Raw genomic sequence first — 12,629 nt, 5'->3', positions numbered from 1 at the left:
AAAAAAGAATGTCATCAGAGCATCATTGCATAATGATAAAAAAAACATGAAATTATCAGGAATATGTAACAATCCTAAATATGTATGAGAGTAATAAGAGTTTCAAAATACATGAAGCAAAATGTGTCTTCCTCAGTAATTGACAAAATTAGAAAATAAATCACTAAAGATATAGAAGATCTGAGTATCATCAACAAATTGAACTTACTGGCTTTTACAGAATATTGTAATCAAGAGTAGAATAAACAAGAGTACATGAAAACATTCACCAACACAAACCACATGCTGAGTAACAAAGCAAGTCTCAATAAATTTCAAAGGATTGAAACTATCTAGAATATGTTCTTTGACCACAGTGGCTCCAAATATGAAATAAAAATAACATATCTAAGAAGTACCCAATTAGGAAATTAGGTAAAACTATTATTAATAACCTATGGGTGAAAAAGTAATCACAAAAGAAATTACAAAAGATTTCTAACTGAATAAAAATGAAAACATAAAATATCAAAATGTGTGGGACCAGATACAGCAGTATCTTTATTTTTAGAGGAATTACAGAGAAATGTAGAACTTTAAAATCCTATATTAGAAAAATAAAAGTGTAAAACAATTACATAGGGATCTAATTCAAGAATACAAAGAGTAGCAAATTAAACTCGACTAAGCAGAAGAATGGGAATAATACAAGAGCACAAAACAAAAAAGAATAAAATTTACAGAAGATCAGCAAGGTGAGAAATTGGTTTACTGAAAAATATAAAATTGATAAACCTTGTCAAAAAAATTAAAAAATGAGAAAATACAAGTTATCAATGCCATAGATGAAAGTAGGGTCATCGTTACAGAGCATAGAGGCCTTAAAAGTATAAAAGGAGATATTAGAAACAATTTGATGCCAATCGATTTGACACCTTAGACAAAATGTACAAATTTCTTAAATAACAAAATTTTCTAAAACTCACAAAAGCAGTAAATATATACATAGCCCTATATTTATTCAGATACTGAAATTATTTTTAACAGTTATTTCAGTAAATAAGAAATTATTTTTGATAACTCTGTATTCGAAAATATCCCTTACCAAATACTCGTAGCCCAACATGTTTCATAGGTGAATTAACAGACATTTGATAAAGAGATAATGCCAATTTGACACTAAATCTTTCAGAAAAGAGTGGATGAGGGAACTTCCTAACTCATCTTAGAGGGCAGGGTTACTCTGATGGTGATAACAAAAACAGAAAAACAAATTTTTACCGAAAGAAGAAAGACATTTATAGACAATATCCTTCATAAACATAGGTTAAAAAAATCCTAATAAAACATTTAAAAATGGAATGCAGCAATTTCTAAAATGGATATATTATTAACAACTGGGGTTTATCTCAACAATACAAAGTAGTTTTTTAATTATTATTTTTTTCAATTACCATTGACATTCAATATTATTTTATATTAGTTTCAAGTGAACAGCATAGTGGCTACACATTTATATAATTTGTGAAGTGATCTCCTCAATTAGTCACGTTTCCACCTGACACTATACATAGTTATTACAACTTTATTAACAATATTCCCTATGCTGGACTTTAATTCCCCATGACAATTTGAAACTACCAATTTATATGTCTTAATTTTTTCACCTTTATAACTTGGCCACACAACCCTCCATATCTGGCAACCATAAGTTTTTACTTTGCATCTATGAGTCTTTTTCTGTTTTGTTTGTTTGTTTATTTTGCTTTTTAGATTCCATATATTAGTGAGATCATATGATATATGTGTTTCTCTGTCTGATTTATTTCACTTGGCATCATACACTCTATGTCCATCCATGCTGTTGCAAATGGTAAGATTTCATTCATTTTTATGACTGAGTAATATTCCATTGAATATATGTGCCACTTCTTTATCCAATCATCTATTGATGGCCACTTAGGTTACTTCTATATCTTGACAATTGTAAAAAATGCTGCAATGAACATAGGGGTTCATATATCTTTTCATGTTAGTATTTTGGATTTCTTCAGGTAAGTACCCAGAAGTGGAATTGCTGGGTCATAAGGTGTTTAAATCTTGAGGAACCTCCACATTGTTTTCCACGATGGCTGCACCAATTTGCAACTCCACCAGCAGTGCACAAAGATTCCCTTTTCTCCTCATCCTTGCCAACATTTGTTGTTTGACTGATGATAACCATTCTGACAGGTGAGGTGATATCTCATTGTGGCTTTAATTCGCATTTCTCTGATGATTAGTGATGTTGAACATCTTTTCACACATCAATTGGCTGTCGTATGTCCTCTTTGGAGAAATGCCTATTCAGGTCCTCTGCCCATCTTTTAATTGGTTTGTTTCTTTTCTTGATGTTAAGTTGTATGAGTTCTTTATAAAATTTTGATATTAGCCCTTTACGTGAACAAATATCTTCTCCAAATTGGTAAGTTGTCTTTTTGTCTGTTGATGGTTCCCTTAGCTGTGCAAAAACACTTTAGTGTCATGTAGTTCCATTTGTGTATTTTTTTGTTTGTTTGTTTCCCTTGCCAAAAGAGGTATGTTAGGGAAAAAAAAATACTACTAAGAGCAATGTCAGATAACTTACTGTCTATGTTTTCTTCTAGGAGTTTTATGGATTTGGGTCTTAAATTTATGACTTTAATCCATTTTGAGTTTATTCTTGTATATGGTTTAAGAAAGTATCTATTTTAATTTTTTTGCATGTATCTGTCCAGTTTTCCCAACACCGTTTATGGAATAGACTGTCTTTACCTGATTAAATATTCTTTGCTAGTTTGTCATAAATTAATTGACAATATTGGTGTGGATTTATTTCTGAGCTCTATGTTTTGTTCCATTGATCTACATGTCTGTTTTTATGCCAATACCATACTGTTTTGATTAGTATAGACTTATAACATAGTTTGATATTTTGTAGCATGATACCTAAAACTTTTTCTGTCTCAAGATTGTAGTGCCAAATTGGGGTTTTCTGTGGTTTTATATAAGTTTTAGGATTATTTGCTCCAGTTCTGGGTGAAATGCATTGGTGTTTTGATAGGGATTGCATACACTATATAGATTGCTTTAGGAAGTATGGACATTTTAACAATGTAACTCACCCTATCCATGAGCATGGTATGTGCTTCTATTTATTTGTATCTTCTTCAAGTTTTTCTTCAATGACTTATAATTTTCAGAGTACAGGTCTTTTATATCCTTGGTTAAATTTATTCCTAGATATTTGTTGGATGCAATTGTAAATGGGATTGTTTCCTTTATTTCTCTTTCTGATAGTTCATTATTGGTGTATAAAAATGCAACTATTTATGAATATTAATTTCATATCCTACTTCTTTACTGGATTCATTTATCAGTTCTAATAGTTTTTCTGGTGGAATCTTTAGGGTTCTCTATATAGTATCATGTCATCTGCAAATAATGACAATTTTACTTCTTCCTTTCCAATTTGGATGTGTTTTATTTCATTTTTTTGTTTGACTGCTGTGGCTAGGACTTCCAGCACTATGTTGAATAAAAGTGGTAAAAGTGGACATCCTTGTCTTGTTCCTGATCTTAAGGAGAATGTTTTTAGCTTTTCCCCATTCAGTATGATATTAGTTGTGGGTTTGTCATACATGGCTTTTATTATGTTGAGGTATGTTCTCTCTATTCCCACTTTACCAGGAGTTTTTATTATAAATGGATGCTGGATTTTGTCAAATGCTTTTTCTGCATTTATTGATATGAAAATCAATAAATTGATTTTTATCCTTTGTTTTGTTTCTGTAGTTATATAGATAACTCTATGAATGATATAAATGTCTAACCAGTATACTGTATACCTGAAACTAATATAATACTGAATGTCAACTATTATTGAAAAGTAAAAGTGCATATATTAAAAAATAAATGTTTATGATTTAAGCCACCCAGTTTATGATGGCTTTTGTTGTAGCCAGAAATGACTAAGATAATGACAAAGATCTACTTTCTTCAATAAATAAATTTCAAGGAGAAAAAGTTTTAGAGGGAAACCTATCATAAAGACTTAAGAGATACTGTCTAATTATAATGATTGGAATTTCTTTACATGCTCCTTCAAACAAACCGTCACTAAATAAAAACATTTATAACATATGAACTAATTGGACTTTTGAACAAAAACGGAGTGGTGACATTAGGGCAGGGTGATCATTTTTGGGGATGAAACTGGTTGTGTTTATTTTTAAAGGGTATCTCTTAGTGATATATACTAAAATTTATATTGATGAAATCATATCTTTTGAGGATTTTCTTCAAAAATAATATGGGCAGGGGCAACTGGATTAGAGTACAGAGGAAACCAAATTGACTAAAAATTGATAATTGTTGAAGCTGGGTTATATGTACGTGGTGGTTCATTGCACAGTCTGTTAACCTTTCACGTTTTACCTTTTTCATAATAAAGAGTTTTTAAAATTACAAATGTACACTCAGTTGCATGCACACACACACACATTTGTACAAAGAAATAATGGCTACCAGTGTCTTTTAAAATGGCATTCTTAAAAGGCTAGAACATTGCTTAAAAGACTTCTACTGTGTATTGTTTTTGACTATGTTTCATAGATAATAAAAATAGGTAGCTTTGATTTCCTTATTTGAAATGGGCCCACACCGCAAAATGAGAATTATATTCTTTTAAACTTCTCATCTGTTTTTAAGGCTGGCTTTGTCTGGAAACTTTACACATGAAGAATGACTCAAAACTTGGTTTTTATTACATCCAAAAGAGGTGCTAGTAATTATCCCTAAATAGCATTTTCTTTTCACAAGTTATGATGTGTACGGAGGGCCACATTCTCTGAAAATGAAATATTTTAAACATATTATGTTGCCTGTTATTACTATCAGTTATTTCCTACGTATGAACAGAATTTAGCCCCGGTCCAGCACTACATAAAATTTTGAATTTAAGTCCAACCATTGTGGTGTCACCAACTTTGGAGAGGATGTAGGATGAGGGCACTGCTGCTTTCATTTAATTCATCAGTGAGCAGGTATGCCAGGCACCACAAATAGCAGGGCAAAGATAATAAAGAAAAATGCCATTGAATGTCAACCATAATTAAAATGTGTATGTATATACATACACACATGTATCTGTGTGTGTATGTATATATATGTATGACATATGTATATAGTCACAGCATAGGGAATATAGTCACAGCATAGGGAATACAGTCAATGGTATTGTAATAGCTATCTACGATGTCACTGGAGTAGTAGATTGGGGGAGGGGGAGTTATCACTTTGTGAGGGGTGTAAATGTCTAATCATTATGTTGTTTTGTACACCTGAAACTAATAGTGAAAAACAAAAATAAAGTAACCCAATTAAACAATGAAAGAAAAATGTGATCGCTATTCAATTACTTCCTTGAAAAACTATTGGGTCAACAAATACAAGAGTCAAAGTACAGAACAAAGCAATTCGCCGTGTGATGCCTCAGGTTTAAAGGCTGCCAGACAATGGTGCTGCTCTCAGAATTGCATCACCATTGAACAGCTGCTCTGCTATAAAATATATGCTTCAAAAATGATAAACTCTTCCGTGATAATGTTCATATATTTACTCTTCAACAATCTGAAAGCATAGCTAAAACAACACAAGAGAGGACTTTTGTTAAAAGAAATAAATGTGGAATGTTTCACGAATCTGCGTGTCATCCTTGCACAGGGGCCATGCCAATCTCTGTACTGTTCCAATTTAAGTATATGTGCTGCCCAAGCGAGCACAAGAGAGGACTTTTTGATGTCTGACAGGTTGCTGCAGAAATGATCCTGGTTATAGTAACAAGGATGCATGCACAAAAGCAATCTGGGATGAGCAATTTAAAGATGGGCTGATGTTCAGAATCATCAGTATTTTTACTTTACTTTTTATTGATTAACGTCAAAGAGACTTTCGACTCCAATTAGAGTGATAATACCATATCGTCTTTACCCACTGTCTTCTTCCTCCCGTCAACCTGACCCTACAGGGTCTGACATTCTGGTTCTGCATTTGTTCTTCGACTGCCTGGAATGTTCTTCACCCAGGCATCCACATGGCTGCCTCTCACTTCTTTTAGGTCTCTGCTTAAACAGTACTCCCTCAGTTAAGATCTTCGACAAAAAGCCAAAGTCAAATGGCAACACTGAACTCCCCTAATATCCCTGCTTGATTTTTCTCCACAGCATTTCTTCCCACCAGGAATACTAGAGATTTTTTTCTATTTGTTTACTGTTGGTCTTCCTCTGCTATAATTTATTCTCTATGTGGTATTTTTATCTTTGATATTCACTGCTTTATCCCCAGCACCTGAACAGTGTCTGGCACACAAAAATTGCTGGATAAATATTTGCTTAAAAAATGGTTTCTGCTGAACAACTGAACTAGACGCTTCTGGGGAAAAACGATTCTGGGTTTTAGGAATCTTGTAGTGGAAGAAATCTGTTAGAGCTTTTACAGCCCAAGGTTTAAGGGCAAGGGCATTAGATCTGAAGGACCAAGGTTTATTTCTGGCTCCACCGAGAGGTGATCTGTGTTGAGTTAAGTAACTTCTCTAAGTTTTGTCACCTCATGCGTACTGCTTCCTACTTCATAAGCTTCCTGTGAAGTTTAAATGAGATCAACTATGTAATGTGGCCCATGGAGTTGCCAGGCACATAATAATATCTGTAAGTGATGGTTCTATCGTCACTGGGGAAGGCGGCATGAAAGGCTCCGCTTAGGTCTTCATGGTGTGTTCACAGACTGTGAAAAGACTTGGCATTTCTTCCTCATACAGAAAGGTTAAGGAGAGCCATTCCTTTCTCTCTTTCCCATAGCCCCGTATAATTGACACAATGCAGGACCTTTATGCAAATTAAAACTGATGTTCACATGCCAGTCTCCTTGGGGACAGCAGGCTAGCACCAGAGTGGGTTAACTACCCTTACCCATCCCTCCCTACTCATCTACGCAGTTTATCTTACTTGGCTCAGAACAAAGTTTACAGTAACTCCTGCCAAGAGAATTCCTATCACTTCATTTATGTAGAAAGAAAAACATATCCTTTTACCCTGGCATCTATAAGAGATGAACAATAACAAATTATATCCTTTATTCTTGACTCGATTGCCTATGACTATCTCATATTCTGTAACATATACTTCATATACATGCACACATGTGCACACACCTAGTTAACAGACATCTCACAGTCCACAGCTAAGCGAACAAGTCTGCTGAAAGAAGTAAATCCATTTAATTCTACTTTCTCTTCCTCCCACCACAAATATAGCTGCAGTTATCAGTAAAGCTAATACACAGTTCAGATCTGTGTTGCTCTTCTTATGTCCCATTGCATCTCCAAGCTCTGTGCAGACAGATTTCAGTCTTTTATTAATTTTTCTCCAATGCTAATGCCAACAAGCCTTGGGACTAAAGTTCTCCCTCCTTGAAACAACTGCCAACATGGCAGTTCAGACTATTTTGAGATATTGCTGTTTGTACTGGTGGGTGGAAGTGAAGGGTCTGATGAGGTCATTTCTTATACACACTCTATGATGGAAGGGGCCTTTTAAGTCAGCTATTATGTCCAGACCAGTCTAGGTGGGTCTGGGGTGACTTCCTCTCTGTTTCCTCTGTAACTGTCCCTCATTTCTTCTCTCAAGACCCCTGTCCTTTTGGAGCATAACAAAAAACAGGTACTAAATGAGAGTGTACACACAGAACAAGAATTGCACAAATGTAAGGTGATGTTCATATAGGAAGAACATAAAGCATCTCAGTTTCAAACAAGAGCACGACGGTTTCAATAAACTGCCAAGGATCATCACCATAAATCTTCCCTTGCTTTTGCCATTTTTATTGTGCAATGTTGGATTTTGTAATATTATTTTTCAGAACAAATTGAAATCTCAAGAGAAAGATCTATTTTCAGTTAAAGGCTTCTACAAATAACTGTAATTTTTGGTATCCTAAATCATCGTCTTCATTTCTACCTCCTTCTTCCACCCTCCCTCCCCCCACCCCCAGGAACTTACATGAAGTATAACAGATTTTATTCCTCCAATAAGGAAAAATAAATGCTTTTTGCTCATTATTAAAAGGCCTTTGAAAGGTCTTCCACATCTTCTAAAAAGCACAAAGAATACTCTCCTGCCAACCATTTTTCTCCAGGCAATGGAAAATCTGAGGAATTCAGAACGGTAAGAGGACAAACTGGTATTTCTTTTCTCTTAAAATGAAGAATTGTGGTATTTCCACCTTCAGGGTAATTGTGATTTCAAAACAGCCAAATGTTCTTAGAAAAAAAGGTACTTCAACATAAGAGCAACTATCAGCTCATTCAAAACATGGAAGAGAAACTTAAAAATCCAAGTGACACAATTTTCAAGCATGGATTAGCCCGGAGGAGACAATATAAGTTGAGACTCATTCTGATCCCTAAGACTAGGAACCAGACAACAACTATGGTCAACAGTGCTAAGGCAATTATTTTTCTCCCATCACACACACACACACACACACACACACACACACACACACTTTCCAGATTTGTTTCTAAATTGACCTCCATTCTTTCCATGCCCTGAATTCTACCTTTCATAAAAATCTACTTCACTAATTTACATAATTTTTCACCACTCCCAAATCTATTCTCTATGTATCACCCCATCATTGCACCTTCATCTCCAAGGGAATAAAAAACATTCGTCACCTCTAAATCAATACTAAGCTATTCACCTATACGGCTCTTTATTGTATCTACAACTGCTTCTTTTAGGAAAGTATCAAATCCATTGCCTCTTATTCCCAACACCTAAAAATCTCTTTTTATTGGCTTATTAGCCTGATCCTAAAAGCACATACAAATTTCATTCAAAAGTATTTCTCTCAGCTATACAGACTTTTTGAAAGACTCCATTACTTCTGTATAGTTGGTTTATAATTCAATGCTTCTGTGTCCTCACTCATTTTGAAATCTGGCTTCAAAGACCACTCTTGACACTTTTGCTCTCAGGGGTGCCTGACTTAAACCTATAACTTTTAGCAATTTTCATCCTATCTCCTTAAATAATGGAACCATTACTGGGCTGTTTATTTGAACTTGAAAATAAGAAATCATTAACAGAGCTTTTCTTTTACTCCTTTAGGTTAAACTTATGCAAATGGAATTAAATACATTATTTCCATTTCACCTTCCCAAAACTCTCAACTATGGAAGCTTTGGTTTACCTATTTCATGGCTTTACTTCATATTAATTTTAGGTTTACAGAAATGTTGAAGAAATAATATAAAGAATTCCCATATAGCCTTCACTCAGCTTCTCCTTACATTAACAACTTACACAATCACAGTGCATTTGTCAAACCTAAGAAACTAACATTGGTGCCATGAAAGTAAAGGATGCCCTTGGCAGGAGCTACTGCAAACGTTCTTCAGTGAAGTGAGATGAACTGCATAGTTGAGTAGGGAGGAATGTGTAAGAGTGCTTAGTCCACTCTGGTGCTGGCCTGCTGTCCCCTAAGGGACTGACATACTGGCACCAGTTCTAAATTATATGAAAGCCCTGTATGATCTCATAATTATGTGGGAGTAAAGGAAAGAGGGAAAGGAAATGAAATCCTACAAGGTATGCTCTCTGACTATAAAATAATTAAATTAGAAATCAATAACAGGATGATTAACAGGAAAAATTGCAAATCATTTCGAAGTAATTCACAGGTCAAAGACATTCTCTCAAGAGAAATTAGAAATATTTTGAACTGAAAATACAATGTACCAAAATTGTGGATACAATTAAAGCAGAACTTAGGTGAAAATTTATAGCATAAAACATTCACATTAGAAAAAAAGAAAGTTCTAAGATCAATAACATAAGATTCTACCTTAGAGAACTGAAGTGAAAAGTATAATTTAAGCCTAAAGCAACCGGAAGAAAATACATCATAAAAATTAGAGCAGAGATAAATGAAACTGAAAACAGGAAAACTAGAGAAAATCAGCAAAACCAAAACCTAGAGAAAAATCAACAAAACCAAAAAAAAAAAAAAAAAAAAGGCTTTTTTTGGTAGATGAATATGTCTATGTAGAAAATGCCAGAGAATATACAAAATATCTCCTGGAACTAATAAACAAGTATAGCAAGCTGAAAGATACATGTCAATATATAAAACTCAATTGTTTTCCTGTATACCAGCATAAAACAATTAAACTTTGACATTAAAATATTATATATAATTTAGTGTAGCAGAAAACCTATGGGATATCTCTATCTATCTATCTATCTATCTATCTATCTATCTATCTATCTATCTATCTATCTATCTAGATAGCTAGCTAGCTAGCTAGCTAGCTAGCTATATTTATGTTGTGAGGAAAACTACAACACTCTGATGAAAAAGTCAAAGAAGATCTAAATAAATGGAGAAATATTCGCGTACATGGATAGGCATCGTCAATACCAGTAAGATACCAGCTCTTCCCACCTTGATCTGATTCATGTAATCCCAATGAAAATCCTAACAAGTTATTTGGTGGTTATTGACAAACTGATTCTAAAACCTATATGGAGAGGTAAAAGACCTGGAATAGCCATCACAACACAGAAGAAAAAAGGCAAAGGTGAAAGCTCACGTTACCCAACGTCAAGGCTTCCTATAAAGCTACATTAATCAGGACAGCATTGAATTGGTGAAGAATAGACACACGCGTCAATGAAATAGAACAGAGTGCCCGGAAGTAGACTCACATAAATACAACTGACTGACTTTGGACAAGGGAACAAAGAAAACTCAATGGAGAAAGGACAGTGTTTTCAACAAATGGTACTAGAACATCTGGAAGTTTATATGCAACAAATAAACAAACAAACAAACAAACAAAAAGGAACCTAAGCACAGACGTCACATCTTTCACATACAAAAAAAGAAAAAAAGAAAAGACAGACCTCAAATACTGACCAACAACTTATGGAATGGTGGTGAAAGTGTTATATTATTTTGGAAAGGGGCAAAGGTAGTAAATAAATTAATACTTGTTAATTTAAAGGTGTTACAAATAAGAGAAATAAAGTGTATTATTTCTATGGCAGCCATGAGTATGTATCTTTACTCAGATTAGAAATCTCCCAGGTTTCCAATTGCAGAAACTGAAAATGGCCAAGGGCCTCAGCTGCTATGCTCTCAGAGTTAATCACTTCACTTGCACAGAGTCTCAGGGTTGCTCCCTGTTAGCAAGTGAGTACGGCAGGCAGGGATACTAATGCAGGTGTAATTATAGAAGAAAAAAGACTCCTCTAAAGGGCAACTCTGGCTCAAGGACTTCCCATCAGCTTTGCCAAAGCTTTCTTGTAACTGCACTGCAGTCTAAGACTTTTCCTATCCAGGCTTTCGTCCTTCCCTCTCCTCCACTGGGGTTGAACCTGAATCCAGATTTAACAGCTGTCTCAGCTTTCCCGTTTTCCCCAATAAATCCAGTTTTGGCATCTGTTTCTTGGAGAACCTGAAATAACACAAGTAGGACCATAAGAATCCTGAGAAAACAAGCAGTGAGATAGGGTTCTGGGACAGATTCACTTCCCACCCCACTATCCTCAGTGGTGTTTGGGTCACAGACAGACCCTGGGCACAATGGAAGCCATGCGTTACTAAAGACATCACCAATGTTAGCCTAAAAAACTTTCCTGGTGTGAAAATCTCCTTGCAGGTGTGATGACTCAAGCTATTGAAAATATGGTGAAAACCATGCCACATAGACAATGGAGTTGGCTGACTATTGCTAAGTCAGATTGATACTCTGTAGAGGAAAATGAGAGCTCCAGGGCTTGAATACGCAGTTCAAAACTATTAAAGGGCCTCCTTGGTAGTTTGGAAAGAGGCAGCTATCTCCTGCAGTGAAATGACAGAAACAGCAACAGAAGGAAGAGTCAATAATCAGAATTGCAGAGCTCCAGGAACATTTAAATGGTCAGCCAAGGCAGGTCAGCTAAGCTACAGTCAGAGCCCTGCCTGGGAAAATCAGAGATCTTGAAACAAGGAAAGGAGACTCCTACAGCTCTCTGAAACCTCAAGAATTTACAGAGATAGCACACTCTTCTTTAATAAGAACTAATCCTTCCTTTGTTCTAGAAGACAATGCAGAAGGCAACAGATGACCCCCTCAGAAGCTGCCCAGCTTCTCTCTAGGCTGCTAGGATAATAAGTAAGGTGTCATCCCAGCATGACCCAGCTAAAGAAGTGCTAGATCGCATAAGGAAAAGAAGAGATTATATACTCAAGGAGCTGAAAGAATGAGGTATGTAGTTGCAGGAGTCAGGGTGCCAGAAGCCTGGGCTATAATTACCAAAGTAACTGACAAGGCAAAGGGCAGCCAAGGGGGTTGAACCACAGGGAGTGTCGAGATAGTTAATAGGTCATGGCATCCTTAGGAGCAAATAACAAGGGTATTGCTTAACATCTACAACCAAAGAAAAAGGCAAGAATAGAGAAACAGGAGGACAAGGGTAGTTGATCCAATAAAAAAAGTTAAGATCCCTTGCTCAGTTCCCAGAATTGAGCCACCGTTAAGATCCAAAACCCATTGACCAAAAGGGTAGATGAGTCCCTGTGAGGAA

General features: G+C 35.3%; 1 protein-coding gene and 1 non-coding gene across 3 annotated transcripts in view; both read right to left on the bottom strand.

The window, feature by feature from the left end:
* Positions 1 to 12,629, bottom strand: part of FMN2 (formin 2) — a 317,737-nt gene that overhangs the window by 35,449 nt on the left and 269,659 nt on the right. The window lies entirely within an intron of this gene.
* Positions 5,677 to 5,780, bottom strand: LOC141568002 (U6 spliceosomal RNA). The gene has a single exon (XR_012491021.2). It is a non-coding gene; the product is annotated as a U6 spliceosomal RNA (small nuclear RNA).

The sequence above is a fragment of the Rhinolophus sinicus genome, chromosome 6 (assembly GCF_057876585.1).
Source record: "Rhinolophus sinicus isolate RSI-liver-muscle chromosome 6, RSI-T2T, whole genome shotgun sequence".
Lineage (NCBI taxonomy): Eukaryota > Metazoa > Chordata > Mammalia > Chiroptera > Rhinolophidae > Rhinolophus > Rhinolophus sinicus.
This window is presented reverse-complemented; position numbering and strand designations above follow the sequence as displayed.